This window comes from Rhinolophus sinicus, chromosome 3 (genome assembly GCF_057876585.1).
Source record: "Rhinolophus sinicus isolate RSI-liver-muscle chromosome 3, RSI-T2T, whole genome shotgun sequence".
NCBI classification, from domain to species: Eukaryota; Metazoa; Chordata; class Mammalia; order Chiroptera; family Rhinolophidae; genus Rhinolophus; species Rhinolophus sinicus.
The window spans coordinates 85,473,191-85,497,308 of record NC_142503.1 but is presented as its reverse complement, the minus strand read 5'-3'; the positions used below and the strand labels follow the sequence as shown (position 1 = coordinate 85,497,308).

Genomic DNA, 24,118 nt, shown 5'->3' with positions numbered 1-24,118 from the left:
AATGGAAACAGAAGAAAAGCATGGGTTCAGATCATGTGATGCCATCCAGAAAAGACACTTGGGAACACTTCTCAAGTGGCAGGGACGAGGGCTGGAGCAGCCAGGGAATGGCTTAGGATCACTGGGACGTCGAGGGAGATGGCTGTGGTTAGGGTGCGAAATGTCAAAGTCCCGTAGCCAATGAGAACATTGTTGCCTAGAGATGGCCTTGACTATGGCAAATCAGTGGAAGAGTCTTTGGAGAGGTGAGGGATCACTTTTCAACTGAAACTGCAGACAAGGGTCTGCAGGAGGCTAAAGCGATAGCTCAGAGGGTAAGGGGTGAGATTACTCAGCGGACGCCATAGGGAGAAGTTCCACAGGATCCTTGATAATCGCAACTAGTCAGGGATTCCATGTGATGCCCTATCAACCGGAACACCAGTGTAGCAAACACTTTAGCCCCAGATATCAGCAGCAGGGTAGAAAAGCTCCCAAGGGCCACTGGCAGGCTTAAGGCAAAGGCAGAGAAAAATTTAAAGGTACAGGAAGATAAGGAGCCAGCAAAGGAAGGATGGGGTTGTGTAAGAGCATAGAAAAGGAGAAAGTGAGAGAGAAAGAAGAGAAAGGAGGTGTATAAGGTGGGAGTGAATACCTAACTAAAACACTTGATATATTCTCTAAGGACCCATTTCCTACACTTCCAGAGAACATTCTGGGGAGGTCTGATAAAACCAGAGAATTCCATCATTAAGCCTCTTTCACCTTTTCAGGACTTCTTCACCATTGGAAACTCCAGAGTGGCTGAAGTCTTCATTCCTGAGTAGTTTTGAGTATGACTTCATATGTGATTGCATACACAGGACACAGCTTTGGTAGTCTATTTACCTGTAGTATTTAAGACAGTGCCTTGCAAATAGTAGCTGCTCAACAAATACGAATGAATTATCTATTTGCTGCTGCTTAAAACACCATAGCAGCTGGAGGAGAAAAAAAAATAATTGGACTGACTTGAGTTTGAATTTTAGCTCCATCAGTTACTACACTGACTTTGAGCAAGTTATTTTATTTCCGTGAGCCTTCATTTCTTCATCTGTATCATGGAGATAACATTGCCTCTACAGGGTTGTACTGAAGGTTAAATGAATTGATGGATAGTATGTGGTATAAAGTAAGTGTTCAATAAATGTTGGTTAAAAATAAAACAGAACGCCCCCCGTCCAATGTAGTCTCCAATTACTGTCAATCATAACTTAAAAAATTCACAGAGTTTACAAATGTATGCTGTGACATGGGAAATTTGGAGGAAAATGCCACCTCAAGCATTACTGCTTCTGTAACATTCTGCCTGGTTTCAGTATGCAATCTGACTTCTCCCACCAACAATAGTTGGTCCTTGAAGGGAAAGTGAGAAGGTGAGAAACCTGGTGTCAAAGCCAAGCTCTGACATTTACTAGTTGTTTGATGCTAAACAAGCTGCTTACTTAACTGCATCTTAGAAAGATCCAGTCTGTCTGGATCATTATTCCATTTTCAATATCTAGAGCAGAACTTGGTATATAGCCAGCATTCAGTAATTACCTGTTGAATCAATATAAAATGAGATCTGGTAGCAATTAAATGAAAGAATAATAGTTACTGTTTTTTGAATGCTTACTATGAGTGCTTTACATCTGCAAATTCACTGAATTCTCACAATCATCTCGTGTGGTAGGTAAGATTATCATCTTCATTTCATAGATGGGCATATTTGGGCAAAGAGAGATTAAAGATGTTGCACAAAATTATAAAGCTGGAAATGAAGAGAATCGAGTTTTTTCCTAGGTAGTCTGGCCCCAGAACTCAACCTTTTAATGACAATGGCGTGCTGATACTCAATATGGATATTGTAATTGCCTGTCTAACATCCTATTCCCCTATCTTTTGATAACTACTCAAATGTTCATTCAGTTATTTAAACTTCCCTCGTATGAAGTTCATGTACCTTGGAAAAAACAGCAAGTGGGTCAAGCTTAAGATAATGTGCATGGTCCCATTTTCTGTACACAATAGTTTAGGAGTCAGTACATGACTCAGTTTAGGCCAGTGATATTGGAGATATTTTCTCAGCGTTTCCAGGAAAGGGGCTTCCTAACTTTCTAATTTTTCCTAGAGAGCTTCTGGAAACAATTGCCCCTACCCCCCTCCCCCCTCTTTTTTCTCTTTCTATGTTGGCAGCCATTTTGTGACCCTGAGAGGGAATCTGGCTTAGAATGAAGTTGACATAGTGAAAGGCAGGGTAGACAAGACAGGAACTGAATCTTTATTGCTGTCACTGAAACACCAAACCAAAAACCCTAACTTTGGTTTTTGGCAAACACAGTACTGAAAACTTTTTATTCCTTAACCATTTGTAAGTTGCCCACATGAGGGCAACTTAATACTTTACAATTTATTTTCTATAAATGAGGATATTCTCCTGAATAACCAAAATGGAACTACCAAAATTAAGATATGAACACTCATTCATTACTTTCGTCTTATCCTCAAATCACATTCAAGTTTTGTCACTTGTCCCATAATGATTTTTGTTGCAAAGTAATCCAGTGCAGAATTTTACATTGCACTTAGTTGTATCTCTGCCTCTTTCAATCTAGATTAGTCCTTCAGTTCTTTACTTTCACGCTCTTGACACTTTAGAAGATTACATGCCAGTTGTTTTGTAGAATATCCCTCAGTTTGAGTTTGCCTGATGGTTGCTCATGATTAGATTTAGGCGATGCATCTTTGGCAAGAATGTCACAGAAGTGAGGCTGTGTTCTTATCATGGCATGCCATGAGTGGTACACGGTGCCTGCACAGATGCCCTCCTCACCTTGATCGCATTCCACGCCCCACATCAGATCTTTCCGTCACCTACTATGAAAACTTTTTCATCCTGCTCAGGCTTCAACAGCTTCCATCTTCCCCTCCCTACACAAGTGCAAATGGCTACTTGGCTCAGGCCCTACTTGTTGGCTTTGGACTGAATTGTTTAGGAACAAAAAGGAAGGGAAACAAAAGGAAGGGATGGGAGAAAAAAAGAGAATGAAGAGGGAGAGGAAGAAGAGTCAAATGCTAAATTTGAAGCTTACCGTACCTCTTGATTTTTAATTACAATAGAAAATTGATCTTCTTTATGGTTTAAGCGGTACAACCTTTTTTGTTTGTTTCTTTTGTTACTTGCAACCCAAAAGCTATCAACCAATATATAAATTTCATGATAAATAGTAGGGAAACATAAGTGGAAGTTATTGTTGTGATGGTGATACAATTGCAAAAAGGCATAAGATCTGAGTTTAACCCGAGAAATAGCTGTGTCACATTGGATGAGACGTTTTGTTAAAGTCCCAGGTTCCTCATATAAAGTGAGGATATGTAAAGCAATTCTTATTATGAATTGCTTGTAAAGCTGCTGTGAGGGGTTGAACTGTGCGCACCTCAAAAAGATATGTTGAAGTCTTAGGACCCAGTACCTCAGAATGTGACTTTATTTGGACATAGGGTTTTGTGGATTGAATTAGCTAAGAAGAGGTCATACTGGAGTAGAGTATAACTGGTGTTCATATAAGGAGATAACCATCTGAATATACAGAAATACAGGGAGAATGCAGGATGAATCTACAATCTGAGGAACCTCAAGTTTTGTTGGTCATCACCAAAAGATAGGAGAGAAGCATGGAACAGATTCTCCTTCGAGCTCTTGGAAGGACCCAACCCTGCCGACATCTTCATCTCGGACTCCTGGACTCCAGAACTGTGAGTGAAAACATTTCTACTGTTTTCAGCTGCCCAGTTTGTGGTACTTGGTTATGGCAGCCCTAGGAAACTAAAGCACTTGCTTTATAAAATGTAAAGATGTGTATAAATATAAATGATTATTATATCTTTCTAACTTTGTCATTGAGCATGAGATCAGTCACTGGAAAGTGCCAATCCTTTCAAAAGCTTTTCAGGGTTTTACATAGATACATGCTGGAAAAGATAGAAAAAACTAACAGCCAGGAAGATGACTTCATTCTTGCTTTTACTGTGTGACACAAAATCCTCACTTCTGAACCTATCAGAAAACATGATTGGTTTCCCTTTAAGACATCCCCTGAAGTTTAGGCCTGAGGTGATGTTACCCAGACAAGACTTAATTTTTCCCTCAAGAATGTACATGTTTCCTGAGTGATAATGGTGTCTTTTGTGTGTCCAGAATAACACTAACAGTAAACTTTTATTGCACAGTTACTGTGTATCAGACACTGCTCCAAGCACTTTAAGCATGTTACCCCTTTTAATCCCCACAATAACCTTGTAAGGTAGGTACTATTATTCTTCTTATTTTCTAGTTTAGGAAACTGAAGCACAGAGAAATTAATATACCCTGAGTTATACTGTTGGTAGGCGGTAGAGCCGGGTTTCAAATCCAGGAATCTGGCTCTACATCACATCTTTAAACTACCACACTACAGTGCCACTTACAACCATTTCTCAAAATTAACTTTATACACGAATGTGGTTGTAGTATTAAACCAGAATATTAAAATATTTAATATTTAAATTTAAGTTAAATAACAATTTAAAGACGGTAACAATAAAATAAATGATAATTTACACAGATATCTACATATGTGTTATTACATTAATGAATTATGATACATAGATGTCATGCACCGATGAGTAAGGTATGCATATATATGCATGTGTACAACAACAGGACATCCCTGGTTTATGCAGTTGGTCAAATATGTGCTGGGAATAGTACACCCTTTCAAGTTATTTTTAAAATTGATGTGAGGTGATGTAACTGTTCAATATATTAAGGTCTAAAAGAGGGGACATGTATTTTGTTATACCAATATTACAGTACTGACAGGGAGTGTGAGAAGATGGATTGTCACCAAGGAATGCTACAGGAAGAAGAGCCTAAAATCCTTATTCCCTTGGGAGGGTACGTATGTGTCTATGAAGACGCAGGTGGACCCAGGTGGTTTCAGATTTGGAATGTAGAAGAATCAGTGTGTGTGTACTTAACAACTTTGGCCTTGGGGCCATCTCAATGTATCTCAGTAAGAATAGATGACAACCACGAAAGGTCACTATAGATTGTACATCTCAGTTACAGCCAGCACGGACAGTGGCCAATGACCATGGAAGGGGTGCTTCTTTCCTGGTGAGCTGCTCTTAGATATTCCTCCTGTAAGCTCCTCTTGGAGAGGAAAGAAAAGGGAAAGAAAGAAAAACGAGTGGAGAAATTCTCAAATTTGACTATTTACACCAAAAAGAAAAAAATCTTGGATGTGACTAAGAGTATCTTGAATTGGCAACATTTCATTCTGCCATTTCACAAAGTGGAAGATAATGAGCAAAGAGAAGTTGAGTCGTAGACAATAAAGTTTACCCTTTTGCCCACCAAAGTTTCTGGTGATGAAATTTGTTCCTGCTACATTAATAACAAACAGAATGTTATTCATCAACTGCATTTTTCTTGAGCATTTTATTTATGTCTGGTTTGTTTTCAGTGAACTGCAAAATTTACTTTTGTTATATCACCAGCCTGATCCTAGGTGAGATTTACCAGTTGAAGATAATCCATCTAAAGCAGTCAACTTCCATTTCTCTGCCAAGCAAGGGAGGTTTGAGAGTCATCAGCTTACAGAGGTCTTTGGGGAGGGGGGTGAATCTTCCGTGACTGCCCCGATCATCTTGTAACGCTTCTGTTCTCTTGCCCCTGAGCACTTGGCCTTCCCAGAATCCAAATGTACACAGCATTTCATTAATATAAGCTATCATTGCTTATCATGTTTCTGGGTTGGTTTAAATTCCCCAGTGGCACTACTCCTTTATTTCTCAAGGGTAATTTGTTTTGAAATTATATATTTTTGGTTACACAATTTTACATGAACAATTCCCTTGCACAAGTCAAAGAGTACCTCTGGGCGCTGGAAAATTTAATTTTTGTTCGAGGCCAATTATACTCTCAGCAGTTTCTCCTCAACTTCCTCCTTAGTACTTTCTCTGGTGAAAGAAAGTCCTTTTATTATTTCATGAATTAATTCACAATATTAGTTTCTTTGTTTTGGGACTGAACTACTCTAGTCACCCAATGTTCCTTTCTAAGTTCCTGGGGATTTCCTTGGTCATATCCTCACTCTGCTGCCCCCTAAATTTTTCTCTTTGAGTTGTACAAACCTTAGTCTATCAGCTTATTAGTTCTGTTAACCAAAAAATAAAAGCCTCTTTCTATTGTTTGCCAATCAGAGGGAGGTATTTGTCCTCTAATGAGAATTTGCAAAATTCCCTTTCTCAGTGGTATAGTGATGTACACATGTTTTAAGTTATAGGTTTAGTAACATCTGTACATTTGGCAGTGTCTTTTAACTCACCTGCTTTGGAAAAGTCTTAACTATAGAGGTCAAAAAGATTGTGTCTCTTACAACAGAAAATAAATCTAATAAAAATCAACTGGTTCCCTCACATTGTCAAGCAGAGAACACCACTTGCTATAAATCAAAATAATCACATATTGATTTTTTTTTCACTAATATTAAAGCCAGTGGTCTGTTTTAGTCATGGAATTTTATCCAATCTGAAATAGTCAGTGGTATTTATTAGGCACTTACAATGCATTAGGTATTTGCCTAGGTCCTTTACCTGTGTTAATTTAATCTGTGCAGCTCTAGAAAGTAGGAGAGATCATTAGCCCCATTCTTCCAATGCTGACCTGAGGGTAAGAGTGGTGAAATCAGTTATCAAGTTCTTGGAGTAGGTGACAGAGACAGGATTTGAACCTGAGTAGGCTGGCTCCAGGCCACTGCATTAGTTTCTGCCATAAACACTGAACTGTGTGACTGCTCTTAAAAGTTCCAGATTGATTCTTAGGCATTGCATTAGATTTTTGCTTTTTCCAAGCCTAGTTATTTTTTGAAGGCACATTTCCCTTAGCATTGATTTCAAATGCATTATGTCTTGCTCCATGAAACTTCAGTTGAATTGATTTAGCATTAAGTAGTACATCTTTCAGAAAAGTTCAGATAATGAACTTTATTTGGGCATATTGCTCAGTTCTCAGCATTTGGTTTAAGTTTTAGCAATAGAGTCACAACCCAACTCCACCTAATTTAAATTATTTGTTTTGATCCAAAAGTTGGCTCTATTACTACACAGAAAGTGATAGGCTGGTCCTCACATTTTATCCATTTTCACTCTCACCATTAAACCCAGTAATAAGTAAAAGTTCACCTAATTTCTTGATGACGCATTTTCCAGCACTTAAAATAGTATGTTACCAATGCATAAAGAACTTACGCATGTTTTTTTGTCTTACAATGATTAAGGTTCAAAGAGGACCAGCTTCAAGTTATACGATTAAAAACTGAAATAAAGAACAAGTAACTACATAAAGAAGAGTAACAAATCTGTATGATCTTAGGGATATGTTTGACTAGTGTGACTCCTGATCAAAAACCCACAATTAAGACAAAAAAATAAAAACAAAATGAAACAAAACAAAACAAAAAAAAAACTGAGGAAAAACTGCTTGGCACAGGAAAATGAGGCAATTTTACTAAAGAATAGGGATCTGGTGTCTTGCAAAAAACCACCACACCACATTTCCCCCCCCCCATTATTCTGTCTGAAACTGAGTGTGAACAAGACTCAATGCCATTAGATCCAATGAAAAGTCATGTAAATGGTCGCACGTATCCTTGGAGACCAAGTGACCTTTTGCCTTCCCAAGACCTGTCTGGATGTCATGACTGGGTCAATGAGAAGTCAAGGTGAGTGAGCTGAAAACATATTCTGCTTTCATTGCCTGTAGCTGACCAAAAGAAACAAAAACTTGACGGTCAAATTTCATGGTTTATCTTAAATGTTGTACATATATCTTTAATTCCAGTAAAGGAATTCACAGTGTTGGGGAGCCACATGTGTGTAATAATAAATAGAAAGCAGGAAATGCAGTTCAGCATATATTTCAGCAATATTTTTAAAAATGATTTTTCCATCTGCCCTCCTTCATCTTTGAACACCTACACACACACACACACACACACACACACACACACCCTCCATTGAGCAAAAAATATAATCTAAAATTTATTAAGCAACTTCTACCAAACAAAAAGAATAATTAAGACTTTCAGCTTAAGGCAGCGTGGCTATATATGTGCATAAGCTCATATGTTTGTCTACTGGTGGAGCTTAGTCATATAGAAATGGAATTTTCTGCAAAATTAGTGAGAAATTTGACGTTTTTAAAAAGAATGGTATCAACAAGAATGCGGCTTTTCAAAACTTCTTGCTGCCTCGCTGAACCACAACAGCAAGTTACTTCAGAGTGCACGGGGGCAAATCACATCGTGTCATTATGTCATGGATCGCAATGGAGCACAGAGGCTGAAGCAACAGGCCTCGGCGCTAATCTCCATGCCAGACGGGAGGCTGGAGAAGTTTTCTGATGGGAATAAAGGGGAAGAGATTGAAAGCTGAAGTTAATGATTAAGGCAAAATGAACCCCATAGGTTAAATTATTTCAATAGCAACGTGTCTCATAGCCAAAGTTGTGATGATTAAGAAAATAAATAGAACAGGTCAGAAATTCCCAGGCTGCCTCAAGTTACTGAGTAGTAGGGTCAATCAATGCATAGCTCGACTGCCTGCTGCCTGGGGGCCAGGCCAGAACCCACCATCCAGAGATGCCTGCCAAAGGGCGGAAATGTGGGTCATTGCAAAGGAAATGGTTCTTTTTCACCCCTAAAATTGGAAAAAGTAGAAATGTATGCATCTTTTGTTCATGTCCTATTTTTTTTATCTTTAAGGAATACCTCAAAGAGTATGTTACCTTTTTAAAATTTAAGAAAGGGTATTTTTTAAAAGAAAGATAAATAATAACATGCAAGTCTATAGACAAAAAGTTCCGCCAGCCAATCACTGTCATAGGTCAGTTTAAAGGACTTTATTTCAGTTCTCTTAATTTTTTCCCTGAATATGAAACTAACAGATGTTCATTGTACGAAAAAGTTGGAAAATATAGAAAAAAATATATGGAGGAAAAGAAACGACCACTGATATTTCTGTGACCAATAATGACTGTTTCTCATATTTAAGTTTATTTTCTTTCCAATGTTTTTCCACACGTACAGATTTCTTCCATAGTTCAAGCTGTAACATGCATACAGTTTTATATCCTGACTTATTTAACTTAATGGTATGTATTTTTGTGATTAAAATTAATTATAAACATTTATAATGGCACCAGTATATTTCATCATACTTATAGACTATAATGCATTTATCCAGTCTCATGTGATTGGACATTTTCTTTTTTTGTTATTATTATTAATCTGTGGTGGAGATCTTTAAGCTAGGAACATTGTTACATTTTTGACTATATTTTTAACGATTGAGCCTAAGGAATTTTTTTAAAATTCATGTTCCCATTTGAGGGAAAATAGGGCCATCAAATGAGTATGTTTAATATGTTCCAAACGTGGAGCACTCCGTAGGAAAATTCTTGACCTTATTCCTCAGTTTAACCATATGACTCACCAGTGAATGGATCAAACACATATTATGTAATTCACAAAAATCGTTCTTGCTCCAACTTCATTCACGACTCATATGAAGTACTGAGCCGATCTGATGGTCCATGTGAGGCCTTGTGAAGCTGTGGTTACTGCGATTGGAGTCATTGCTTTAGGCATTGTAGAAATGCAACACTGTAAGGCTGAGTAACTCTTTCCATACACACTACCACAGCTAGATAAATGATACCGCGGGAAAGTTATAAATTTCTATCACTTGATTTTCTACTAGAGAATGTAATACCACAATGCTGACTCCTCTGTCCTCATCAGATCACAAACAATGATAGACTTTCCACCTGATTTGACATGGCAGCTGAATCTACTGTATCCATTTCAGACTCCACAAGACTGTCAATCTCTCCACTGAATAATAAAAAACCCCACATTTGCCAAGTCTCCTGCTTACATGCCAGATGGAGAAAAACTGCCACCACATTCAATTTGTAAGCTTGAGTATCTGATCAGAGGGGAAAAACAAAATCGCGATTCTTGTGACCAAGAATGGAAAGAATCGTGATAATCCACAAATGATGAATTTATGGAGAAAGAGAAAAAGAGGGATATGTAGGCTGACAACACAATACACCTATTGCTAGACAAAGTTAATACTCCTATAAGCATATGAAAGCTATATATTAACAAATCTGGGTGTGTTCTTGAAAGTATTTCTTCTCAACTTTGCAAAATTGCTGTCACCCTAAAACTCTTTGATAAATGAGATTTTCAAGGATTTGTTTAATGGGTTAGGGGAAGGCAAAATATACTTCAGAGGAGGGAATTAACCTGATGAGAGTGTAAATATTTTAGAATGTAAACCTGCACAGGGTAAGACTGTGCTCATTTCTATCTGTTTAGATCTGGCATAGATTTATGCATATTTAGGCACGCTTTGTACTGTGACGATAATATGATTAAGGTAGCAATAATAACATTTTGAATTTTTATAACCAGTGAAGTTGAACAGGAACAGAATATGCCACCCCAAAATATGTCACATTGGCATAAGGATTATTTTGAGCTGAAGGCATTGAGAAGAAGCAGATGCAAGAAAAGCTCTCTGCCCTTCCTCTATTTGCCTGTGTTCCCACTCCCTTCTACCAGGAAGGGCAGAATTTAGTCACTGGAGACAATTCTAGACCCCTACCAGCCGAGCAATAGCACTAGAGGAATCGATATAATAAACCTTGCTAAAATTAGCCCTCATTACCATTAGTTTCCTGCATATTGGCCTTCCCACAATTTACTACTCCTAGAGGTTGAAAGTCCTTTTCCATCGTCTTGTCACTTTTCTAAAAATGTATAGCTCTTTTGTTAAGATGCTATATAAGCTCAAGTGTTAGCCACCACTCTGAGTTACTCATCCCTGGGGATATGCCCATAAGTCTGTGCAATGCACATGTTAATAAACTTCTGTTTGTTTTTCTCTTGTTAATCTGGGCGCCAGCCTAAGACAACCTAAGATGGGTAGAGGAAAACGATTTTTTTCCCTCCTTTACAAAGTGCTCGTGTCTATTATTTTATTTTGATGTATACATGACAAAACTGACACACATTACAAAACTCAAAGGTGGATAAACATGATATTTATATATGAAGAAACTGAGACTCAGATAAGATTCATATACGGTATTACACAGCCACTAAGAGATGGGTCTGAGATTGACACCAAAGTTTTCTCATATCTTTTGACCACTTTTATACACAAGACAAAATCCTGATCCTATCTAGCATTAAGGAACTGTATTTGGAACTCTCAGGCAAGGGCCTTAAGGGTGGAGCTTCCCTGCCTAAGGCTTAAGGAGGTGGGTGGCAGAAACAGTCCATCAGTCATAGATGGTTAAATGAGCCTTTCAGTAGTTAGTCATCAGGAGAATAAATATTTCTAAAATGGTTCCAAGAGGAACTTTGTGGTTTAGGTTCTTTGACCATTGTAGTATTTCCGGTTCTAGCTTTCCTATCCCTATACCTTTAACTTTTATTTCCTACTTAGCTTGCTTTTCAGGTAAGGCCAGTGTCAGTGAAAGTATCACTGACACTGCAATTTCAGAGCAGTTAAGCAATATGGACTTTGGTGATGGAGGCACTGTGTTGGTTTGGATTTTCAGTAATTTGGTGTATATCAGCCAAGAGTAAAATTGGTAAAGATTAATGGAATGATGTACGTGAAAGTATACTGAAATTAGAGTAGAGTAAATCATTTTTGTTACGTTATGACTAAGATTCTATTTTTAAATGATATTCTGTGTAGGTGTATTTGTGTCTGCATGTGTTTCCATGCGTATATGTGGATAACACTTATGTGTGTGTTTGATGTATATACACATGTGCATGTGTGTATAGCGCACATGTGTGAGTGTATGTGTGAATATTTTATATTGTATGAGAAAAATATTTATGCAATTGGTTAGAGTATGCACTGAAGGACTGAGCTATTCTCCTGATATTTTTATTGTTTGCGTATGAAACGTCTCTATAATATTTGACTGTGTGAGTAGGATTAACATTTGCACATGAACTAAAAGTAAATTATTAATAACTTCCCGAGGCTTTTGGTCTTTGAAGTTTCTGCCAAAAATGAGAGTGAGGCTGTTAGACAACTTGCTTGCATGTGAGGATATTCTAGGTCTGGCCTAGTCACCCACTTGCTCGCTGCAGTTCTGCAGAGCTTGGGTGAAGGGTATAGCCCTGTGTTGTCAATTCTTCTGAGCTGGTGCATGGCCAACCCTCTGTTCTGAGTCTCTATATTTTTTTTTTCACCTCTTCTTAATAGACGAGTAGGGAGATTGGACATTATGCTCCAGGTTTCCCTATCTTCCTGATGTTCATGGCTTGCGTGGTGGAAAGACTGCAAACTTCCCTCCAATATGACACTTCCCCTCTGACACTCCCATGGTACTCTCCAAATACCCCTTTTCTATTCCCTGCCACAATGAATGTCACTCTTTGTTGTCATATTTCACTGCTAGACTCTGGGTATCATAAGGGCAGACACTGTCATATTTGTACCTGGTGCATGGTACATGCCCACCAACTAAAATACTGGCCTGAAGGCACAAAGCAATCAATAGTAGGTAACTGGGAAAGCTCCCAGGAACCAATGCAAATACTGAGTAAAAAGAATTCATCCTGGACCTGGAATCCCTCTTCTCTGCTGATGAGGCAAACAAAGCCAATTTTTAGAATAACTACATACATTGTAAATAATATTAGTGGCAGAATTTAGTGGAGAAATGCGACAATCCATGTAAAAAGAACCTCTTTTCTCTATGTAGTTTCAGCTTATTTTGCTGAGTGTGACATCTTTTATTAATATATACCTTTACAGGAAGGATGGAGGCATGCTTTGTTACATAGACATAAGTGCAGGATGAGGAACTTTGAAAGAGAAAAGCAATTAGAATTCTGTACAAAAAAATGTTTTAAAAGGCTAAGGCAGATACAGTTGGATATATTTGGGAGTCAAGTGACCATGCAGAGGAAACAAAAAGGCAGAAGAACTTCCTATTCGTACCCGTAAAATGTAAATGCATGTCATTTCCCTATGAACATCATATTTGATTTATAGAGCACTGTTTTTCAGAATTTAAAATGCAACAATCCATAGAGTGAACTCTTCCTCTAACAACCAAATCTTGATCAAAAAATTAGGATTAAAAGTAAATATATATGAACAAAAAAATTCTTTCTCAACTCACATCGATTTCAAAATCAAACCAATTTTATTTCAAACAGTTAGCAAGAAATGCCCTGCCTATTTACCACCTGCATTTTCCCAATAATTTATAATTAGAACCCAGCAGTAAGTATTGATTTCCAATTGATGGATATCATCTGTGCCCTAATAAACTGACAGACCTTCAGAAATCTATCCAGGGAGACCTTTAGAATACATGACATGAGTTAAACATATTTTATTTAACACCAGAGGAAATTTGCATTTCATCTCTCAGGCTTTTACAAAGCTACTGTGAATGATTTAGCTTAGCTTTTAGATTTCAGAATCGTTTCATTTCAATTTGGGCACACTCTTGTGTAATTCTTAGCCTTTGTTCAACCAAATGTGGACAGCCGACATTTAGCATGTGGAATAACATGTCAAAAATATGGGATGCTTAAATTCACGGTTTGTGGATTTAGTAAAGATGTGAAATAAAGCCTTTGATGCGTGTAAAAATCACAGTAAAATGTAAGTGAAACCTAATTGTAAAATGTAAATGAGGTCTAATTGTTTACCATGCTCTTGTAACTGGAATCCTGCTGGGTAATCTGCCACAGCCTCCCCTAGGAAGTAGTAATACCACGTTCAGTGGAGTCCAGGGAGGTTTAGCTCTGACAAATGCTATCATTGTTTATGAGCAAATGGGTGGGGCATTTCTTCCAGGCATGAGATTTTCTCTTTTATTAATATAAATAAAAGCAACTCGCTCAAGGCATGGCCACTGAGGTCAGAGGATTCACATTAAAAAAGGACAGTTTTAAGACAAAGTAAAGAATTAGTGTCCCTAAAAGGTTGCTTTGAACCAACTAAGTATCCCAGGGTAATGCATTATTTTATCAGCCTCATTTTATTATTTTATTCTACTAGTTTTCTAAGTTGAGAAAAAAATAAGATGAAGATCTCATCATTAAATATTTGGCATTACTAATGTGTCAGTTTACCATAACTTCCATTTAGATTTTTGTAGCAGAACAACGTATTTTTGTTTTTGGGAGGGGGTGGGGGGTCTTGTTTGGTTTTTAAGGAAGACAAGAACACACAGATTTATTATAGAGTATAGGCCTTTCAGCATTCCTATGTGGATTTTGTTTGTTTTCTGGGGGAAAAAGGACCCTATTAGCAGGTTCATTTGTATAATAATCATTCATTAAAATAGACTCCGTGGCAGTGAAATACTGTGCTTGAATTCCAGCACAAAGCTTTTAAAAAGCTAAAATGTCAAAACAATAAAACTAATTAAGGCAACAATAGAGCTTTTTCCAGCTTAATGACAAGCTGGTCCAAAAACGCACTTCAGTGATTTTTCTTTCCTCCAGAGACACTTTACGTGAAGCAAGGATAGAATTTTCTGCAGTCATTATCTAGCCCAGCTCCACTAGGAACGTAGCCCAACTGAACTGTCTGGCAGAGGAGGTAGCATGTCTGCTTTGGGCCAGCTTCCCTCCTTCTCTCTCTCCTTCTCTCCCTCTCCTCCTGTCTTCCACAAACATTTATGATGGTTTCCTAAGCTCCAGGCGCTGTGGATGGATACCAGACTGAGCCCAGCTGTGGGTCCTGAAGTCAAACAGCTGATGGGCTAGAAAGAGAGACAAAAAGTGACTTTGATGGGAGGGGGCGGGGAGGGAGAAGTAACACATTTCAAAATGACAGAACAGTTGCAAGAACAGTACACAGAACTCCTGCATTCCTTCTGCCCAGAGACTGGATTCAGATTTTGCCAGTTGTTCCAGCAATGTCCTTCGTAGCAAAGGATCCAGTTCAGGATTGCGGGACGTGGGTCGCTCACAGTTGTCACAGTCTCATTGATGTGGAACAAATCTTCAGTATTTCTTTGATTTTCATGATCCTGTCATTTTTGAAGATTATGGGTCAGTCATTTTATAGAATGCCTCTTGATTGGGGATTGTCTGATGTTTCCTCCTAATTAGGTCCTCATCGTATAGTTTTGGCTGGACTATTACAGATACTGTGCTCTTTTTATTGATCCGATTGGGTGGCACATGATGTCTGTTTTTTCCACTCGTGGTGGTGTTTACAGTGTATCATTTGATTTACATGGTGTGTTAAACCAAGAACTTTTTTGGCTGAAAGCTTTTTGGAAAGAAAGCTTTGATCGAACCAAATGCTAGCCAGAAAAGGACCAGGTCCTGGGGCACGAGGTCTGAACCACCAGCAGCAGGCTAGGAGGAAAAAGCAAACATGTCCGCTGCCCTGGAGTTGATGGGCACTTTTTGGTGTTGTTTTTTGGGCAAGAAAGATGTAAAATATTTTGAAAGAATTTACATTGGTCACAGATCAATGGGGACAGGAAAGGATGAAGCAGGGAAAGTTTTAGGACAGGTCCCCAGTGTGTAAGTAAGAAACATTTATACTTTTGATTGGTGACAGACAAGAGTCCTGACAGTTGATGCATGTGCAGGATTTGGTGTCTGGTGGTTGATTCAAAGCTCCAACATAATGTGAGCAGGCTTTTGTTAGTTGTCCCACAGTTATTAACTGGTTAACTACTCTTGTCTCTTTCTTTTACTCTCCCTGTAATTTAATTTAGAACATCTCAGGAGTTTTCTCTTGTAAAGTATCTGTCAGGTTATCCATCATGTTACTCTTTTAAAAAAATATGGACAAATATTTTGTGGGCAGATACTTCAAGACCATGTAAAATTCTTTTCCTCACTTCATGTTCCCTTACTAGTTTTAACATCCTTTGATGTTTCCTGCCTAAATTAATTATTACTATAATGGTTGCCAAAAGATGGTTTTCTAATGCCATTGTTTCCATATTTAGTACATATTTTAATTAGGTGGTTTTCTGTAATAAGGAATAGCTTTCTCTTCTTGTTTATGTGTATATTTATATCAGTGTTGACACATAGATTCTTATTTCCTGAATACCACTATTATTCGGTGGGTTATAATCCATTCCTATTATTTGATGCTCAATTTCCCCCAGATTTGGCCAGTGGGAACTCCTTCAAGTTTGTTACTATGTCTTTTTTATATGACCCCATTATTCTTTGAGCATTTCCTTAGTTTCTGGTAACATGTGATATTTCAGGCTCCTCTTGTGCCACAACCATCTGTGCTACAATACTCATCCATTTTCCCAAGGAGCTCTAGCACATTTAGGGTGGTCTTTGAAAACTCAGATTTGGGCTGCTAGAATGTTACTGCTCCCTCACACTTTCAGTGCAAAGATTTGGGATGGAGATATATATATATATATATATATATATATATATATATCCTTTAATTTACGTTAATGCCTCCAATTCCAAGCCAATACCTCAAGGTTCATTCTAGCTTCCTCCTTTTCTTGTTTGTATCTCTTTTCTGACAGGAGAAATCTGGCTCCCATTATTTTAATATCCTGATATTTAGTCAGTCTGCTCTTCTCTAGTGCCATTCTCCACCTTTCCCCTCTCACATCCTCTCTGCTGGCCCCAATCTGGGTTCAGGCTTCTTCTGGTGACCTCTTTGTCCAGACCAGTCTAATACCTTGTTGTTGAAGGAAGGGAAGGGAAGGGAAGGGAAGGGAAGGGAAGGGAAGGGAAGGGAAGGGAATGAAAAGGAAAGAAAAGAAAGGGAAGGGGAGGGAAGGGAAGGGAAGAAAAGGGAAGAAAAGGGAAGAGAAGGGAAAGGAAGAAAAGGGAAGGGAAGGGAAGAAATAACTTTGTAAAGAAGGGAAAGTAATGGGAAAAGAAATTGTGGATATTTGTTGTTGACAATTGATTGCTTGGTGTGTAAACATGATTTCATTTTAAACACAATTGATTTTGATTTGATAGCTCTTCTGATTGTTGGTTACGCAAATTAAGTATTGGTTTACAGGGCAGTCACTGAACTCTATTTGTATAATTCTCCCCAAATATTTTCATAGTAGCCATCAGACGTTTCTTCAGGACCTCATGAACACAAGGTCTTTCTGATTATTTTCTTCATGTTCTAATTTAGAATGTATGAATAATATTCATTGGATAGCAAAAAAAAATAATTTTGTACTTCTAATATTACTCACAAACACAATACTTACTTTTGAAATAAAAGCTTCAGTTATTGTTATAAGGAAATCTCTGTGAATCAATGGTCTAGCTCATGTTCAGTATCTCATATAGAGATGGAGGAAGAGTCCATTGAAGAGGTATTTGAGCTGTGTCCTGAAAAGTAGGATTTAGAGTGCTGTTTATTCAAGAATGTTTCTTGGAGTACTGGTCCTGTGACATTGACATGGACTTCAAAAAATGTTCCAGGGTCAAATACATTTGGTAGATATATTATGCTGTATGCTTGCCTTAAAAAATATCACAAAAGGATCTGAGAAGTCTTTTAGTAAAGAAATGTGTTAAACTTCATTTTACTCAGCTTTTTCCATACTTGTTTAATGATAATTGTTTTTTGAGTGATAACTAAACAGCAGCAACAACAACAACAAAGCATTAGACACATGGGGAAAAGATAATTTAAGATGGAAGATAGGAAAGTGGGAGTGACTTGAGTATACCAGGTTGGCAGAAAAATGTGAGAGATAGTAGTGGTACACAAGGTTAAAAGTATTGAATGCAGTCTCAACAATTTCATTTTTACTCAAACCAATGTATAATAGGTAATTATGATATTTTCTGCATTCACTGTTTACAGATTTGAGAAGAGATAATATTTGTTGAGCGTCCCCTACATCACACACACACACATACACACACACACACACACACACACACACACACACACGAAACTTAAGCTACTTAACCCCATAGAACTTAACAAGATTTTACTTTTCTGTTGTCTTTAATAACATATTTACTAAGGAGAATCTTGCACAGACAGATAACTTAATTGTTCATTTGTAGGAATTTTATAAAAAGAGTCATCAATTCTTCAATGGAAAGTATCAGCAGTTTACAAAATCCAAGACTCTTTGAATTCCTTGCCTCAAAGATCCTTACCTTCCTGTTTCCACTTGCAGGAGATCAGAATATGTCACCTCAAATATGCTACTTGGCATAAGAATTATTCTGAGCTGAAGATAATTGAGAATCGACAGAGGCGGAGAGAAGCCATGTTGGAGCTTCTCTTAACTAACTAAAAGCAACAACTCTTGGAAAATAATGCTGCCATGAATTCCTTCATTTGGGCAGATTTATTCCCAGAGAGAAAGTATGAATAAAACCTCCCCCAAACCCCTTCTCTGGGTGATTTTATGGCCCTGAAGGAGAACAAAAGGCCCTACATACTATACATAAACATTATAACAAACTTGATTTCCCAATTTTTCTCAAACCAATATTTTTTTCCTAAAGGAACTTATTTATTCTTCCCACAACAAGCCTTTGCGCCCCTCTCCCTTTCCCCTACTATGTTAGGTACATAGCCTTTAACTTTAATAATTCAGTGAGCCAGCTACTTCTTCTGTTGGCTTCTATGTGCAAATACACCTTTTCTCCTGTTAATCTTTTCCTCGGTTTAAGTCGCAGGCTCCAATCACTAAATGTGAGAGAGAGTAGAGGAAAAACGTTTTTTCCTCCCCTACACATCAATCCTAAACTGTTATGTCATCATCCTTATCCAGTCCCAATCATGTTCCCACACTGGAAGACCTAATTTAATGCAAACTTCCAATTCTAAATAAATTCTGATCTTGTCTTCCACCCGAGACACTACCAAAGTTCAATTGAGGTGGTATTCTCCCTTACTGTGTGGCAAGTAATAAACTCAGCTCTGTCTTATCAACAGGGTTCATTGGTGAAAACTAGGAGCCGACATTTGGAATTATCTATCTATCTATCTATCTATCTATCTATCTATCTATCTATCTATCTATCTATCATCTATCTATCTATCATCTACCTATCCATCTATCATCTATCACCTATCTGCCTACCTACCTACCGACTTACCTACCTACCTACCTATCTACCTACTATCTATAATTTACACTGCTTATTAAACTGAAAACTCCCAACATTTTAAAACTGTTAAATAAGGCGATGGTTATTGGAAAGGATCCTTATCAATGCTACTCAGCAGAGGCTTCAACCTCGAAATCAGTATTATCTTGAGGTAGAATATTGGCCTCAGTTTGGCTAATTTTGCTAATTTTCTCATTTTGTGGTGAAGAGAAAAGTAGGAGGTATGAGTAAATGGGACTTGATAGCTCTGGAAGACGGAGAAGGGTTTCTCTTCCTCATGAGAGAAATTAAAGACCTGGAATAGACCCGAAAGCAGTGTAAAATCGGTAAACTTCCAGGAGAAGGCTTGCCTTTCTTGAAGGCTGTGTGAGAAAGCCTGGAGAGCAGAAAAATCCATGGCAGGCAAATCTAATACTTTTAAGGAAAGAGAAATTAAGTTTTTGCTTACATATCCAACAACACAAAGCAATAGTTAAACAACAGCAGCAACAACAACAACAAACAAACTGACAAAGTTAATAATTTTAACTTACCCACAATTCAAGGGATGTGTTTTTTCCCTTGTAGCTTCAATGAGATATTTGCAAATATTTTTCTTTTTTGCAGGCACTGCATATAGGGATGTTTCCCCCTGTGTTTGGTTCTTCATAAACATGTTCAATACCATTCTAGTTTTATCATTTGCAATTCTTCATTCTTGCCTTTTGGGTGCCATGAAGTACTCCTAACTCAGAAATATGTGCAAATGGAAAAGACTTATGGTAATTCTTATTTATCCTTTTATATACCAAGTAGGCATGTCTCAGTCCAACCATTCCCTTGCCCTGTTTCTTCCTTCCAAGTTCACGTGTTTTATATCTCTCCCAGCAGGCATATCATTCTGAGATCTGGGTTCATTTTCTTCAATTTTCTCTATCCGTGGGGTGAAACTTTCAACCTTAGGGTCTTTATTTTTCTAAATATTTGAAAAAATAGTTGCATGGTTAACATTCACATGGAACAAATTTCTGTGTTTGTTAAAGACATTTAAGAAGCAAACATGCACATATTGTATATTGCAAATTTGAGGAGTGACTATTTTGGCAAGAATATTGCCCTGATCATAACATAAGACAAGAGCCCTTGTACTTTAAGGTGTTGTTTGATCATTTCTTGAAAGATTAAAAAAAATTTAATCTTTCAATTTTGTTAGGTAAAAATATTATTAGTTTACATTGTATTTCTTAAAAAACAGTTTCTCTAACAAAATAGAATTACAACCAAATTTAAGCTATTTAGCATTTATCAACTCTATATTTCTTCTGTAATGCGCAGTTTAAATCTGTTTCTCCTTTGCCTATTAGGTTATTTATATTTTACTTATTAATTTGTAAGGACACTATGTAATAAGGATAACAATCCTTTGTATCTCATGCATGTACAAATATTTTTGCCAATTTATTATTGGCATTTTATGTTTTCTGATATGCAGAATCCTTAGATTTTTTTTATATTCAAATCTATGAACACTTATTCTAGATTCCTCTTATGCTTTTTTGATTTATTTACTTCCTTAGAATAACTTCTATATCTGAAATTAGAGGGTTATCTACATTTCATTTTCTTTTAGTTTGGTTTTAGTTCTGTTGAAACTGAAGTTTCAGTAAAAATTGGAAAAATATTTTAGCTAAAAAAGTTTCTATAGCAAAATAAAATTACTACAGTGGGTAATAAGAAATATGAAAATTTGGACTTAGGAACTTTGAGCTCATTCAATTCAGTTAAACCCACATTTATGCCAGCTATAAAAAAGTTGTTTTGATGGATATTCTAAGATGGTGGTTCTCAGCCTTGGATGGACGTTAGAATCTTCTGGGGACAGTCACTTATTCTATTGTTTGGGATTTCCCTCCAAGAATTTTTTATTTAATTGGCCTGGGTGAGGTGCAGCCATCTGCATTAAGAATAAAAATCTCTGTAGGTCCTTCTAATGTGCAACCACAATTGAGATCCAGTGTCCAGTGTTCTTCATTTCTAGAAATAGAAGCTAAGACATGGCAAGGACTCAGGACATTAGAATTTAGATAAATGCTCATGTGGTTGGTCCATCTTTCTTTCTACTGCACTCCAGTTTTTCTTGTAGTCATGAGATCATGGACTGGAAAACCTGAGTTTTCACTAGTTTTGAAGGCCTTCTATTTTCCCTCATTGGTGGGCAGTTGGTTTCATGATTCCATTTATTATTTTCCTGGTTTAATTTCCTGCTATGATAACTATCACATCAATGCTTTGATTTAATATTCTCCTTCCATTTGCCCTCCCAACAACCAAAGATAAGCAGATAGACTTAAAAAGCCACATTTGGGGGACATTTTCACTGATACCTGAAGTTCTCTGATACCTGAACACTCAGAGATTAGTGGTTTGAAAAGAAACCTGGGATGGAAAACAGATGAATGAGTGATGAAGAAATGGGACAAGACATGGGAACAAGACGACAGCAGAGCTAGAATATACAAGGTGTGATCAGAACATATGTTGAATGTTAAAATGAAAAAAAAATTATTAGAGTAAAAGATACATTGACATTAATCCCCCCTCAAAATACTCCCCCTTGCTTCGAACACACTTATTCCATCGTTCTTGCCACTTTCTGAAGCAGTTCTGGAAGTCCTCTTTCATGAGTGTCTTTAGTTGCACTGTTGTGGCTGCCTCGATGTCCTGAATCAATTCACAATGTTTTCATTTCATGGTCATTTTGACTTTGGGGAACAGCCAGAAGTCCCATGGTGCCAGATCCGGTGAATAAGCTGGATGAAGACACACTGTAATGTTTTTATGTGACAGAAATTTCCGTACAAGAAGTGATATGTGACTCGGAGCATTGTCATGATGAAGGATGAAGTAAAGACACTCATGAAAGAGGACTTCCAGAACTGCTTCAGAAAGTGGCAAGAATGATGGGGTACCTAAGTGTGTTCGAAACAAGGGAGAATATTTTGAGGGGGATTGATGGCAATGTGTCTTTTAATGTAATAATTTTTATTATTTAAACATTCACTGTATCTTTTGATCACACCTCATATAATGGAAGATCCAATTCCTTCTGCCTTAGAATTTCTTGTTCTTCACCGATGTAGTGGAACGCTCTTAAACCCCAGAGATGTGGGAGGATGCAAATGTTTGCCATAAGCAGAAAGGAGCAGTATAAATAATTTATGAAGCTTTGCCAAGGGCCTGATAAAGTTTATAATGATAGTGACCCAGCTTTGCACTTTCTGAAGCTCCGCGATAACAAGTAGTGTTTTGAGTCACTTACTGCCTCTCCTGTAAAAACGAAGGTAGCCCTGAAAAAGGTTTATCTGACTACTTCTACTTCCAAAGAAGTTGAAAATTCACTTCACAGTAAATAACCCAACTAGATGTTGGTGCTCTAGGAATTTTGTCTATTTCATTTATAGTTATGATCCCACTATTTAGGACACTGCTTGACACACAGAGTTGGAGCTCAGCAAATGATTTAATGAATGAATGAATATCAGGTCCAAGTCATAAACTCAAATTGCCCCAGGAGTCTGGCAGACAATGTGAGTGAATGGATCAGGCTGGATGGAGGATGATGGAGAAGCAGGGTGCCATGGCAAAGTGGACATCTAAACGTTTATTCATTTTTATTGTAGTTTAAAATGCTGTGTTGGTCAGGCAAAGCACTGAAAACCAAATTTGGCAGCTGCCCATTTGTCATCTCTGTACCTAGTTACGGTAGTATTTTCGTAATTTTTTTGAGTTCAGATTGGAGTGAAACCAAGCCCCTTTGAGAACTCATTTCTCTGTTAGAAGGATTCCCGCAGGTGTCTTAGATCAGGGGATCCAGCATTTCAAAGGCGGATGAGGCATTTCAGTTTTTAGCGACTGAGGAAGCCATTGTCCAGAGAGGTTAGGTGAAGTTTGTGAGATAAAGCAACCTGGTAAAAGAGAAGCCAGTTCTGGATCCAGGGGAATGGCATCCCAATTTGCCATTATTGTTCCCACACCACGCTGACTGTGCATTTTATGGAAAAAGCTTTATTGCGTTAATTCTCTAAATGATCATTGCTTAACTGGAACCATGCCTGCTTTTATTTTAATTGAGATTTTATTTTCGCCTGCCTGGAGCAAGGAGAGCATGATGGTATTTTAAATGAGAACCAAGGAATTACCTGCACTTCAAATATTAGCAGTTACATTCCGCTAAAGACGCAGGTGGACTATCTATTAGAAACATGTCGTAGGTAAACCAGAAACATTTCATACTAATTGTTATAAGCGTATTATCCATCAAAATGTAAATTTCCCAAAGTGGGCTTTATGTGGATCATAATTTCCTTTATTACAAAATGGACTTGAAAACTCTGGCTGGCTCCTTGTCCTTATGTAAAACCTTCATTTCCTGTGGTGCTTCCAATTTATTTTTTCACAGCTTTAACAGCTTTCACACTGTGATTTTCTATATCTGTTGCAAATGTTCCACAATTTACAGAGAAAATTTTAGTCCGTGGCTTTCTGCTTTTAGCTTTTCATGTATAAAGATTAAAGAATGAATGTGCAATCAGCAGATGTATAGAAAACATCTCCTGCTAGAATAAAATAGATGGTTCAACTTCTGAAACCCCAGTGGAATTTATAATGTCTACCTACAGCACTTCCTCTCTTTTGTGTTGCCCTTTCTGATAAATAGGCTCCCAGAAGAGACAATTTGGGAAACTGGAAAGTACTTTATTTTTCTTTAGAGCATACCATAGCATTGTCCAGGCCTCGCAGGTGGGAGAAACATCGGAAGCAGAGAAGCAGAAGGAGACCTAGGGGTGGTAGTGACTGACAAATCAAAGGAAGACTTACAACACCTCATGCAAACCTTAAAGGCTAATGCTCTTTTGGAAAAATACCGCAGAGTTTGAGATCAC

The 24,118-nt window shown here is 37.6% G+C and overlaps 1 pseudogene; it reads right to left on the bottom strand.

Moving 5' to 3' along the window:
- Positions 1-331: 331 nt before the first annotated feature.
- Positions 332-24,118, bottom strand: part of LOC109445562 (large ribosomal subunit protein eL15 pseudogene) — a 36,004-nt pseudogene continuing 12,217 nt past the window's right edge.